The sequence below is a fragment of the Eptatretus burgeri genome, chromosome 8 (assembly GCF_056783735.1).
Source record: "Eptatretus burgeri isolate ZD-2024b chromosome 8, Ebu_testis_v1, whole genome shotgun sequence".
Lineage (NCBI taxonomy): Eukaryota > Metazoa > Chordata > Myxini > Myxiniformes > Myxinidae > Eptatretus > Eptatretus burgeri.
The window spans coordinates 3,406,970-3,421,138 of record NC_140968.1 but is presented as its reverse complement, the minus strand read 5'-3'; the positions used below and the strand labels follow the sequence as shown (position 1 = coordinate 3,421,138).

General features: G+C 48.8%; 1 protein-coding gene across 10 annotated transcripts in view; it reads right to left on the bottom strand.

Moving 5' to 3' along the window:
- LOC147020942 (transcriptional repressor p66-beta-like) overlaps positions 1-13,505 on the bottom strand; it is a 58,310-nt gene extending 44,805 nt beyond the window's left edge. For 2 of the 10 annotated variants that reach the window (XM_085890633.1, XM_085890629.1), the window contains exon 1: positions 7,957-8,312. The gene's annotated coding sequence lies outside the window, so the exon portion shown is untranslated. Of the gene's footprint in view, positions 1-1,343; positions 1,461-4,534; positions 4,561-7,956; positions 8,316-11,238; positions 13,217-13,266 lie in introns of those variants that run through there. The other 8 variants (XM_085890631.1, XM_085890632.1, XM_085890635.1 and 5 more) reach the window with 8 other exon arrangements.
- Between the last annotated feature and the right edge of the window lie 664 nt (positions 13,506-14,169).

Below are 14,169 nucleotides of genomic sequence, written 5' to 3'. Positions count from 1 at the left end.
CACCTGAATTTGAGGCGAACCCCCCCCCCCCCTTTAAACCTCTTATAGGGGACAGATCTTGCTGTCCTGATGCATCGTACAAAATTTGGTCCATATCGGTTGGGTAGTTTGCGAGGAGAAGATCTTACAGTCAAATATTAACGTACGTAAGTACGCATGGACGGACGGACACCGGGGATCCACTCCATGACCTGATTTCAGAGATATAACATCAAAATAATGTAACGATTAACACAATACATACAATATCTACATATATATAATAGGCTAATGCTGTCTGTCTGCCCCACCCTGAAACATTTCTCGGAGAGAAAAAAAATATATATATACATTCGGTAAAAGTTGCTGCAAATCAATCCAAATCCATATTTTTAGTTGTTTGCTGCGAAGAAATATGATGATTTTGGAATTTCACAATACTCTATATGCCATCGACTCACCCCCAGAAACATGGAAACGCTCCTCGGAGACAATAAACCACATAAAAGTTGCTTCAAATGATTAATCGTTTGGGCCAATCGGAGAACTCTCCTCCATTCTTGGATGCGATGCGATCTTACGAGCAAATGCATTTTCTTCAGACGAGTGTTCAAGCTGTCGTCGCATCATCTTCAACGGCGTAACCGACTGAAATAATGCCTGCATTGTATTTGACACATTTTTCGCATTGGACAGCAAGCTGGAAGCCGTGGGTAAAAATGCCAAAGAAAATAATTTTTTTAAAAATGCTCGAAGTATGCAACGGTGAATAAAAAGTCGTCTCATTTTGGAGAATTTTGCAGAAGCAATTTTCATCTGATGGTGGACAGCCAGCTTTACTCTATCGACGGTGTGTGATCGCAGGACAGCTTTGAGGTGTGTGCACTGGTCTCCGAGCTGTTTAGCCTGAATTTGAATCCCGAGCCTGGTCGGGATTCACCGACCACCTGGTCGCTTCTTCCAGATCAGTCCAAGACTATTTGAGATATCCTGTACACAGACAAACGTACAGACAGACAGACAAAAATAAAGGGGTGAAAACATCACCTCGTTCCACCTTCGGTGGTGGCGGAGGTAATTATTGTCCAAACTGCAGGTAACAAGTGGGTCGAATCATATGGATATCCATCGACGCTGTGTTTATATATACTGGTACGAGTGCGGTCGTCCGAGCAGGAGTTTCTGCACGACAGCCGTTCTCGGCTCCGAAGAGCAACCGCGGCTCAATTTCATGAAATAAAAAGAATGTCGACGCGGACAAAGACGATCCATTGAGTCGAGTGATCTCGTTTTCTTCAAATTCTGCAGATGTTGCAATTTTAAATTTAAAAAAAACCATAAAGACCAATTCGCGACGGCATCACCTATTATTCGGTACCCCGGAGCCTCTGCGTCAATATTCCTGCGTTTGGACGTTTCTTCCGATGCACACCTGGAGTTGCTCGAGTGCTCGCTGCCATTTCCACCCATTCCACCGGCACCTAAAACAAAAGCCTCTTTTGTGCACCGACTCTGCACGCCCTCCGGTGTGTGAAATAGCATCACAGAATGAAAGCCAAGAAAAACATCGGAGGTAAAAAAAAAAAAAGGAAAAGCAAAAGAAGACGGCGAGCAAGAAGAAGAGGATAAATTTGAGAGAAATGACAAGAACTGCGACAGCTCGGTACATGATGAGGTCTTCATTTTACACCGGAACAGCTCGAGTTCACCACGAGGCTAATCTCTCCACCATGGCTGGGTGTGCAGGGAAAAAAATGTATGTTACGAGAGATAAGGAGTCTCGTCGTGTCGAGAGGGTGTGTGCGGGCTCTGGTGCACATCTGGCACAGGAAGTTATAGGGTGAAAAGAAATGAGTGCCGATGAGGTGAAAACCATTTCAACATGGTTACCATGCCGCAGCATCCGGAACCGGTATGAACTGGAATGTGTCCGTGCTGCTAAAGAAGGAGTTATGGAATGAGAGGAATGATGGTGGGGGAGGGGGGGGGAAATGAGGAAACAACAGCATCTGTAAATTAAGCAAGAACCAGGACACACTTCAACGTCGTGACGTCGCCAGATTTGCCGCCGCCCACATTAATACATCATAATACTACATTATGACATCATTTTTACCAAGTTTGATTTGAATCCCTGAACCAATATTTAATAAAAATATTAAATAATTCCGGCTGCCAGATCATATGCGTCCGATCAGGTTGAAATTTAAAACGTGTATTCCCTTGTGACCAATGGATGATAACTCTGAAGTTTCACGTCGATTGACGAAGCGGTTCAAGAGAAATATTTTTTTTGTTGTTGTTGCTGAATCAAATGTGGCTGCCGGAGCACGTGACCTATCAATTGTATTCGTGAACGCCCTGGTATCCCCAAGGCTTGGGAAACACGTGGGTGAAGGTTCCCCTCGATCTGTCAAGCCGTTCTGGAGAAGATGGTTTTTAAAAAGTTTTCTTCTTCAAAAATTCATAGCTGCCAAACCACGTGACCTGTGACGTCATAACTATCGTGAAGACATTCTCCGCGAGTAGTCGCAACTCTGGTGAAAATTTTGTGTCAATCGGATAAGTGTTTTCAGAGAAAATTAGCATCGACGGAAGGACGGACGGACAGACGGACAGACAGACAACCCGAAAACACAATCCCTCCGGTGACTTCGTCAGCGGAGGTATAAAAACAAATGGAGAAAACCCCCAAAAAGAGTAAACTTCAATTTTTTTTTCTTTCCTAAACATGTCCAAAACGTCATGACAGGTGGACAACAAAAATATCACAACATGACAGGTACGAAGCTTCAGGTGTTCCTAGATGTGCATGTATGATTTGAAGGATTGGTGGCGACTGAAAAATTAATAACTAAATCAGAGCCGTTGAAAGACCATAAACACCACCAATGTCCCTTGGGACAATCCCTCCCGACATCATCACTCCTGCCATTCTGATAAGAGTTCATTTCCTCAGTGCAGAAGACATCGATGAAAAAGAATGGATGTGGGAATGGAAATGATGGAAGGTTGGGTGGAGAGAGTCGAGAAGAAGAACGAGAAGAACCATTCCTTTCGCATCTTCAGACGCACAGGGCTGCCGAGGCCAGGTTTCCACCGGTTCGGAACCACAATCTTGGACGGGTCGCCACTGCGACGCAGCATACTCGGGTGGCTCACTCTTCCCGGCAAGCTGGTACTCATTTTGCCGATCTCGCGAAGGATGACGGGCCGGGTCAACCCACCCGGTGTTATTGCAACGGCGCGACAGGGGATTGTACCGCGGACCCGAAGGTCTGAAGCCAGCCCCCTTCACCGACAGCTAAGCCAACACCAGGCTGGAAAAGGTAGGGGTAGGGGGGGGGCAGGAAAAGTGATTCTTTTGTTACTTAAATCAATGAAAAACAAAAGTTTGAGTTTATCTTTCTCTTTTGTTCCAGGCACGACAACAGATGACCTCTGGAAATACTATCCCTGAGAGTGAACCGTTCTTTTAATCTGGAAATTCATCAAGGTGGGACTGTGAGATATCAGCTGAAGCACATTTGGTTCCCAGTGGAAGGAGACAGTCCCATTATGTGTTAGTTCCTTCACAATGACCAATGTGTAGCGGTGGAGGACGGATCAATTTGGTGGGTTTATCACTTCCCTTGCCGAGTCCTCCGACCAGTTTCGGTCCAAATCGTTCATCAGATGGAAGGTGATCAATCTCGGCAACAAGCGGAAACCCGAGTTCGGTTAATTGACCTTTTCATTTTTGGAGTTTTCGATATGGGTGAACACGTTCCTGTAACTTGCAAACGACGACGACACTCGGTCGAGAGCACACCTCCGCCAGGTTGAACAGGTTACGTTTTGTTACTCACTGATCGGCGTGATCTGGATCCGCATCCATCCACAAGATTTTGCATATCCTCCTCACAGACAGACAAACAGACAGGGGTGAATACACCTGTTTATACACATTCCATAACCTCTGGTCCACCTTCCGTGGTGGAGGCAACATCTGCTTCGGAAGACCCATGACTGCCCCTTAATACCTGTGTAATGCTCATAAGGAAGACAGAACAAATCGAAAGACAGACAGACAGACAGACAGTCTGGCACAGACATACGCACCCCTATAAACATCCTTCAATCACATACCGAAGCGGGACAAAATTGCGTCCAGTGACCGGAATCTCCTCTCTTTCAAACTGACGGACGATGATGACAGCACAACAATGTCACAAGGACACGAATAATTCCACACAACTAATTATGGGCAATGCACATCAGGTGAAGGGGCCCACCTCCTGAGGACCATTTAACACCGAAGCTGTAAATCACAGCAAGCCTTACCCGAGGAGGCCGAGCACGGTATCTCGACTACTGGGTCCATAATCAGAGTGAGCCTTACACGAGGAGGCCCAGCACGGTATCTCGACTACTGGGTCCATAATCACAGCGAACCTTACCCGAGGAGGCCGAGCACGGTATCTCGACGACTGGGTCCATAATCAGAGCGAACCTTACCCAGGGAGGCCAAGCACGGTATCTCGACGACTGGGTCCATAATCAGAGCGAACCTTACCCGAGGAGGCCCAGCACGGTATCTCGACGACTGGGTTCATAATCAGAGCGAGCCTTACCCAGGGAGGCCCAGCATGGTATCTCGACTACTGGGTCCATAATCACAGCGAACCTTACCCAGGGAGGCCCAGCACGGTATCTCGACGACTGGGTCCATAATCAGAGCGAGCCTTACCCGAGGAGGCCCAGCACGGTATCTCGACTACTGGGTCCATAATCAGAGCGAACCTTACCCGAGGAGGCCCAGCACGGTATCTCGACGACTGGGTCCATAATCACAGCGAACCTTACCCAAGGAGGCCAAGCACGGTATCTCGACTACTGGGTCCATAATCACAGTGAACCTTACCCGAGGAGGCCCAGTACGGTATCTCAACTACTGGGTCCATAATCACAGCGAACCTTACCCAGGGAGGCCCAGCATGGTATCTCAACTACTGGGTCCATAATCACAGCGAACCTTACCCAGGGAGGCCCAGCATGGTATCTCAACTACTGGGTCCATAATCACAGCGAACCTTACCCAGGGAGGCCCAGCACGGTATCTCGACGACTGGGTCCATAATCACAGAGAACCTTACCCAGGGAGGCCAAGCACGGTATCTCGACTACTGTGTCCATAATCACAGCGAACCTTACCCGAGGAGGCACAGCACGGTATCTCGACTACTGGGTCCATAATCACAGTGAACCTTACCCGAGGAGGCCCAGCACGGTATCTCAACGACTGGGTCCATAATCACAGCGAACCTTACCCAGGGAGGCCCAGCATGGTATCTCGACTACTGGGTCCATAATCAGAGTGAGCCTTACACGAGGAGGCCCAGCACGGTATCTCGACTACTGGGTCCATAATCACAGCGAACCTTACCCGAGGAGGCCCAGCACGGTATCTCGACGACTGGGTCCATAATCAGAGCGAGCCTTACCCGAGGAGGCCCAGCACGGTATCTCGACGACTGGGTCCATAATCACAGCGAACCTTACCCGAGGAAGCCCAGCACGGTATCTCGACGACTGGGTCCATAATCAGAGCGAGCCTTACCCGAGGAGGCCCAGCACGGTATCTCGACTACTGAGTCCATAATCAGAGCGAGCCTTACCCAGGGAGGCCCAGCATGGTATCTCGACGACTGGGTCCATAATCACAGCGAACCTTACCCGAGGAGGCCCAGCACGGTATCTCGACGACTGGGTCCATAATCAGAGCGAGCCTTACCCGAGGAGGCCCAGCACGGTATCTCGACGACTGGGTCCATAATCAGAGCGAGCCTTACCCAGGGAGGCCCAGCATGGTATCTCGACGACTGGGTCCATAATCACAGCGAACCTTACCCAGGGAGGCCAAGCACGGTATCTCGACGACTGGGTCCATAATCAGAGCGAGCCTTACCCGAGGAGGCCCAGCACGGTATCTCGACTACTGGGTCCATAATCAGAGCGAGCCTTACCCAGGGAGGCCCAGCATGGTATCTCAACGACTGGGTCCATAATCACAGCGAACCTTACCCAGGGAGGCCAAGCACGGTATCTCGACGACTGGGTCCATAATCAGAGCGAGCCTTACCCGAGGAGGCCCAGCACGGTATCTCGACTACTGGGTCCATAATCAGAGCGAACCTTACCCGAGGAGGCCCAGCACGGTATCTCGACGACTGGGTCCATAATCACAGCGAACCTTACCCGAGGAAGCCCAGCACGGTATCTCGACGACTGGGTCCATAATCACAGCGAACCTTACCCAAGGAGGCCAAGCACGGTATCTCGACTACTGGGTCCATAATCACAGTGAACCTTACCCGAGGAGGCCCAGCACGGTATCTCAACTACTGGGTCCATAATCACAGCGAACATTACCCAGGGAGGCCCAGCACGGTATCTCGACGACTGGGTCCATAATCACAGCGAACCTTACCCGAGGAGGCCCAGCACGGTATCTCGACGACTGGGTCCATAATCACAGCGAACCTTACCCGAGGAGGCCCAGCACGGTATCTCGACGACTGGGTCCATAATCACAGCGAACCTTACCCGAGGAGGCCCAGCACGGTATCTCAACTACTGGGTCCATAATCACAGCGAACCTTACCCGAGGAGGCCCAGCACGGTATCTCGACGACTGGGTCCATAATCACAGCGAACCTTACCCAAGGAGGCCCAGCACGGTATCTCAACGACTGGGTCCATAATCAGAGCGAGCCTTACCCAGGGAGGCCCAGCATGGTATCTCGACGACTGGGTCCATAATCACAGCGAACCTTACCCAGGGAGGCCCAGCACGGTATCTCGACGACTGGGTCCATAATCAGAGCGAGCCTTACCCGAGGAGGCCCAGCACGGTATCTCAACTACTGGGTCCATAATCACAGCGAACCTTACCCAGGGAGGCCCAGCACGGTATCTCGACGACTGGGTCCATAATCACAGCGAGCCTTACCCAGGGAGGCCAAGCACGGTATCTCGACGACTGGGTCCATAATCACAGCGAACCTTACCCAGGGAGGCCAAGCACGGTATCTCGACGACTGGGTCCATAATCACAGCGAACCTTACCCAGGGAGGCCCAGCACGGTATCTCGACGACTGGGTCCATAATCACAGCGAACCTTACCCGAGGAAGCCCAGCACGGTATCTCGACGACTGGGTCCATAATCACAGCGAACCTTACCCAAGGAGGCCAAGCACGGTATCTCGACTACTGGGTCCATAATCACAGTGAACCTTACCCGAGGAGGCCCAGCACGGTATCTCAACTACTGGGTCCATAATCACAGCGAACATTACCCAGGGAGGCCCAGCACGGTATCTCGACGACTGGGTCCATAATCACAGCGAACCTTACCCGAGGAGGCCCAGCACGGTATCTCGACGACTGGGTCCATAATCACAGCGAACCTTACCCGAGGAGGCCCAGCACGGTATCTCGACGACTGGGTCCATAATCACAGCGAACCTTACCCGAGGAGGCCCAGCACGGTATCTCAACTACTGGGTCCATAATCACAGCGAACCTTACCCGAGGAGGCCCAGCACGGTATCTCGACGACTGGGTCCATAATCACAGCGAACCTTACCCAAGGAGGCCCAGCACGGTATCTCAACGACTGGGTCCATAATCAGAGCGAGCCTTACCCAGGGAGGCCCAGCATGGTATCTCGACGACTGGGTCCATAATCACAGCGAACCTTACCCAGGGAGGCCCAGCACGGTATCTCGACGACTGGGTCCATAATCAGAGCGAGCCTTACCCGAGGAGGCCCAGCACGGTATCTCAACTACTGGGTCCATAATCACAGCGAACCTTACCCAGGGAGGCCCAGCACGGTATCTCGACGACTGGGTCCATAATCACAGCGAGCCTTACCCAGGGAGGCCCAGCACGGTATCTCGACGACTGGGTCCATAATCACAGCGAACCTTACCCGAGGAGGCCCAGCACGGTATCTCGGCCCCTGGTTCCAGCGGAGCCGACGAGCCTCCACGCAATCCGTGTCCGGATGATCCTGCTCGGAACACGAAGCAAGGCAGGAGCTTCCAAAGGGAAGATCCTTCCACAAGCCGCACGGACAGCACGGACCGCACGGACAGCACGGACACCCCGCGAACCCCCTAACGGCCGTGGGTGAAATAAGGGGAAACGGAAACGCGGGAAGGTGGCGGCGATTCGCTCGGGATACGAAATGTCACTGGTGGGGTGTGCTCGTCCATCGACACGTGAATAAGAGTGTTGTGTCGACATTGGGCGGGAAAGGGCGCCATTGACGGTCACACGTTTCTCCTCGTCGTCAATGCGTGGCGAAGCCGGCCGTCCTTCTGTGTGGCTTTCAATAATAATATATATATATATATATATATATATATATATATATATATATATATATATATATATATATATATATATATACATCGTTCAGCCTGATTGGAGGTTCACGTGAAGGGGTCGCTGTTTCACGGGACCCGGCAGTGTCGCCTCGAGGCTGTCTCGCCTGGGTTCGAATCCCGACCCGGCTTTTAACCGTCATTCCGGTGTTTCATCGATGTGTGCGCCGTCGGCCGTCCCTCAGATGGACGTTAAACGAGCGTCCCGTCTCCCAGGATTAATCGGTGGACGTTAAATGTCTCAATATCCTTCATTCCAAAGAGCAGGCGAACTGTCGCCGGCACCATGAACAAATTGCTGACGTCAGCTTTGGAGGGCATGACGTCAGCCAACGATGCTGCCCAACAGCCTTTCTTTGTAAACCGAAGAAGATGATAAAAAGGGGCGGTGTGTGAAATAGTCACGTGACGGTAGACACGCAGGAGGAGTAAATTGTACTTTGTTGAGCGTGCCGGTGTGTCCAGTTACCAAGCAGCTTGCTATCGCTTGCCAAGCCAGCCGTTCCGTATAACGGTTTCCAGCGGAGTGCTTGCTTGAGTGCTTAAGCCGCTTCGCGAGCGCTCTACAAAAAAAAATAAATAAAACTTAACTGAACACACGGTCCGAACACATTGAAACGGGAGATTTTTAGAAAACCAGAGCACCTGTAATGGCGGCATAAGACGGTTTGTGATGAAGAAAGCAACGGTGCAGGTTTTGCATTCTGGGAAAAAAATGCAAATGAGGGTCAAGAGGGTTCATATCACGTGATCGGGTGTGTTGTCCCAATATTTTTGGTCATCGAGTCGAGGTTAATAATAGAGTTTGTTTGTGTTGTCCCAATGTAGTGTGAGTGTCGGGATAGTTTTGGTAATTCATTTCTGTGTATGCAGTGGTGAGAAAATGTTTGTGAACCCTTTAAAATTCTCCAATTCTGATTAAATTTCACATGAAATGTGATCAGATCTTCATCCAAGTCCTAATAATAGATAAAGAGAACCTGATGAAACAAATAGCACCAAAAAAAACAAAAAACAAAACTTATTTATTTCTTTATTTATTGAGCAAAATGATCGAACATTCAATTCCTTTGTCAGAAGAAGTCTGTGAACCTCCACATTGAGTAACTGGTGGCACCCCCTTGAGCAACAATAACTTCAACCAAACGATTCCTGTAACTCTTGATCAGTCCTGAACATCGGCTTGAAGGAATTTGGGCCCATTCCTCCTTACAGAACACTGCTCCAACTTGGAGATGTTTGTGGGATTTCTTACATGAACTGTTCGTTTCAGGTTCTGGCTCAAAATTTCAATTGGGTTAAGATCTGGACTATGATTGACCATTCCAAAAACACGAAATCTCTTCTACTTCACCCATTCTGTTGTAGATTTACTAGTGTGATTAGGATTGTTGTTGTCTTGCTGCATTGACCCACTTTCTGTTAAGCTTCAGCTAACAGATGGGTACCCTGACATTCTCCTGTAGAACTTGCTGCTACAATCCAGAATTCATGGTTCCATCAATGATGGCAAGTCGTCCGGGTCCTGAGGCAGCAAAAGCAAAGCACCGGGTCAGTGTTTTCCTGATGGTGGAATCGTGCTCAATGACATTAGCCAATGCAAGAGAGGCCTACAGATCCTTAGACGTTACCACCCTGGGGTTCTTTATGATATCCTGGATTATTGTACACCTTGCTCTTGGAGTGATTTTCATTGGATGACCTCTCCTGGAAAGAATAACAATGGTGTTGAATTTTCTTTATTTGTAAACTATCCGTCTGACAGTGGATTGGTGGAGCTAAACATCTTTAGAAATGGTTTTGTGAGCCTTTCCAGACCGATGAACATCAACAACTCTTTTTCTGAGGTCCTCAGAAATCTCTTTTGATCGGGGCAGGACCCGCTTCCACAAACCTGTGTGGTGAAGACCGGACTGATGGTGATGAACAAAGTTTATGTTTTTCATATAGGGCACGGCCACCCAAACTCACTCCTGATTGTCATCCCATTGATTGAAACACCTGACTGTAATTACCCCCCTTTAATTGAGCGAATTAACCTCGAGGTTCACAGACTTCTTCAAATACAAAGAAATTGAATGTTGGATTATTTGTTCAATAAATAAATAAGTTTGTTTGTGCTATTTGTTTAATCAGGTTCCCTTTATCTATAATTAAGATTTCGATGAAGATCTGATCACATTTTAGGTCAAATTTATGCAAAAATACAGATAATTCTAAAGGGTTCACAAACTTTTTCTCACCACTGTAGTTTGTGTGGATAAACTTTTCAGGTTTGATTATGGTGAGACGTGTACTTTACAGCACCGCATATTGTTATGGTCGTCGGTCACTCCAGTTGCCCGGTACGACTCCGATGTGTCATATCAACACGACTGCAATGGTCGGGTCGATCGCTTCGGGGTCTTCCTCGCCGGATCACGTCTAAAAGCCATGATACTGTGCAAATTGGAAGTGTTGCCAATGAGGCGCCGCACGTCATATACAAATGAGGCCGAGCGAGCCTGACATACGATGTGAGATGTGATCCAGTTATATGGTGTTGACTCACCGTAGCTAACAGTCTTTCCTAATCACCCAAGAAGAACCACGCCAACCAGAATTCACCTCGCGAACAAGTATATTTAATAGAGCAGAAGGGAACAATACGAGAACAAATAACCAGAACGTAAGAAATAAATTTAACAGCTTACCCACTATCAATCATATACATCCACAATACCAACAAACACATGAGAGATTCTTAAATATACTATGCCTTCGGGCCCGATCAAGCACACCACAAGGGATAGGCGCAGATAAGAGGCAGACAAAGGAGGAAATACCCAAGCTGTGTCGGCTTGGCACAGCTGGCAAGGGTGCAGGGCAGCAGACCCGTCACGTCCCCTCTCAGACCCAGTCAGCATGCCACCCTGGCACTTGAGAACACACAGAAATGAGGAGGAGGATAGGAGGAGGAGGAGAGGCATGGCTAGCTGGATGAGGTGTAGCACGTGGGTCTCCCCTGCTACGTGGGCTTTTTAAGGCTCTGGTCCCCATCCCTAACCCTGATGTGCTTCGCCCCTCCCCTCTCATCCACTTTTGGGCCAGAGCCCAGTCCAGGGGCAAGTGACCCCTTACAACCCTTCAGTCAGCAACTCTGAGGTACTGAGCCACGGCTTCGGAGGCTATCCCATTCCTCCACCAAAACTGACACGTCCATGCCTATTAGACCCTTTGAAGAACACGAAGGACAGATTACAGAGAGAAAAATATCAAATAAATGGTCAAAAGGGATCATAACTTTAGAAACAGACGGTAACGGTATCTAACTATACATAAAAGTGACGCATATCTCATATCACATTTAATTCCCTTAAGTTTATGCTGAACATTCACGAAGGAAATATCTTGGTTATATTAAACATCTTTAATCATCCAGGTCTCGGAGTCATTTCCACAACACTACCCACACCTTCCTCCTTCAGACTCTCCCGAGTCTGCTCTCAGAAGGGGGAGCAATGCTTGACGTGACCCCCATTTACTATACGGCATGCAGGACCACTACCCACCCTTGTCTGAAATCCCTAATGTGCAACAAAATTCAAACACAGTATTCATCCCCAAGCTAATGTGTCGCTCCGCTAATCCTACTCATTCATCAACTAATAAACGCAATTTATCCCACTAAATTTAGATGTAATTTTTTTTAAAAACGTATGGTTGGGAAAAGGGTGGTTCGACCAGGAGGACCTCTTCTTCATTCTCCTGAGAGTCTGAAGTTTTTGAAGTTTCTGGACCCCCCTACATAAGACCCCTCCCATAACGCTGTCTATTAGAGCCCTGGTTCCCTACACGACAAGTGTCCTCGGTGACCACAGGGCCTTTCATGCCTGGTGCTCCCCAACAGCCCATATGGTCTCTCCAGAACAGGAGTTCTTACAAAGGGCCCATGTGGCCTCTCAACACCTGGTTACTCTTTGGCCTATGTGGCCCAAAAAAGTCTTCAGCTCATGTGGCCCACAGCAAGTAATCAAGCAATACCACGATGGGCCTTGGCCCAATAAAGAAAAAGAAACTCATCCCATGTGGCCTTGACTCCTTGAGGTCTTCTGACTTTTATGGATCAAAAATAAATGACACAGCAGGTGTCATTACAGCAGGTAAGCAGTGGTAGGTCAATGGCATGTATGGCATCAAAACTGGTTGGTGGCATAACTGGCTGGCAAAGCTGGCAGGCATACAATGGCCTATAGGCAGGTGAGTAGCATGCAGATGTTGTGAACCAGCTGCAGATGGTATGGGCCGGCAGATGGTCTCGTTGGTGTTGGTGACAGCGAGAGCATGCAGTGGCAGCAGGAAGGGCAGCCTGCTTTAGCTCTAACCTACTCTATCACGAGCTACCCCACTTATCTCATTCGAAGTACTCTATCTCCCAGGAGGAAAAACGAGGCATGTGTGGTGATTATAACGATGAGGTGGCATGGCCTCACATGGCTCGCTGGCGGAGTAGCCTGATGGGGATGAGGTGAGGAAGGCTAACAGCAACACTAACAATTTGTGACTCAGTAGGTCCACGCATAGTCCAATTACCCCAGCGCCTGCAGACATCAAAATGGTGCAAAGGAGCATCCCTACTCTAACGTAATACTTCCAAAACACACGTTCTCCTCTAACCATTAACCCCCCTCTTCTGTGGTTCTACGCAACCATTTTACCCGCCACTCCGCATGTTGGTGCTCCACAAAGTTTTGGGCCTCGCCAACAAATTTTCAAATGTAGTACAATACCAGTTCTGGGTAGTGTGGCTCTGTGCAGGCTCCCATCTTGATTCAAATGTGGCACTGGGAGACTGGGGCCACCTTCCAGCTTACCTGCTCCATCTCCAAATTTTGGGGAATCCTCTCAGGCTCCCCCTCGTGTGCTCCCCTGGCATGTGGCACCTCGGGTCCACCGCATCCCGTTCTGAAACAGATTCGAACGCGAACAAGAGCGGGGGATTCATCTCTACAGGGGTGTACTTGCTCTTCTTCATCATCACATAAACCCACTTCGTACCATTCACTCAATATTCATCACAAAACAAATTTGGTCACACCCCTCATTCACATCATCACTCATTTGAAGAAAAAGGAAGAAGAGGAGGAAGAAAAAGAAGAAGAAGAGGAGGAAGAGGAGGAAGAGGAAGAAGAAAAGGAGGAAGAAAAAGAAGAAGATGAGGAAGAGAGGAAGAAGAAGAAGAGGAGGAAGAAGAAGAAAAGAAGAACTCAAATAGTAAACCAATTCAAGGAATATCCTCAACGTCAAGGAAGTGAACTCGCAGTGGGAGACCATTTGGTGAGCTTATTTCAATGGGAGACCATTTGGTGAGCTTATTTCAATGGGAGACCATTTGGTGAGCTTATTTCAATGGGAGACCATTTGGTGAGCTTATTTCAATGGGAGACCATTTGGTGAGCTTATTTCAATGGGAGACCATTTGGTGAGCTTATTTCAATGGGAGACCATTTGGTGAGCTTATTTCAATGGGAGACCATTTGATGAGCTTATTTCAATGGGAGACCATTTGGTGAGCTTGCAGTGGGGGACTATTCAGAAGATGTTTGGACCAACAGCTGGAAGAGGGGAGATTGTGTACAGAGATTTCTCGGACGGTGTGTGGGGCCGTTGTTCATCCCCTTGAGCTGGTCTTCGTTCCTCGTTTCCCGCCTCATGACGTAGTATTTGTAAAAATGTGTTTTTATTACCCCAATAATGAGTTGATGATGTTGGAGTGG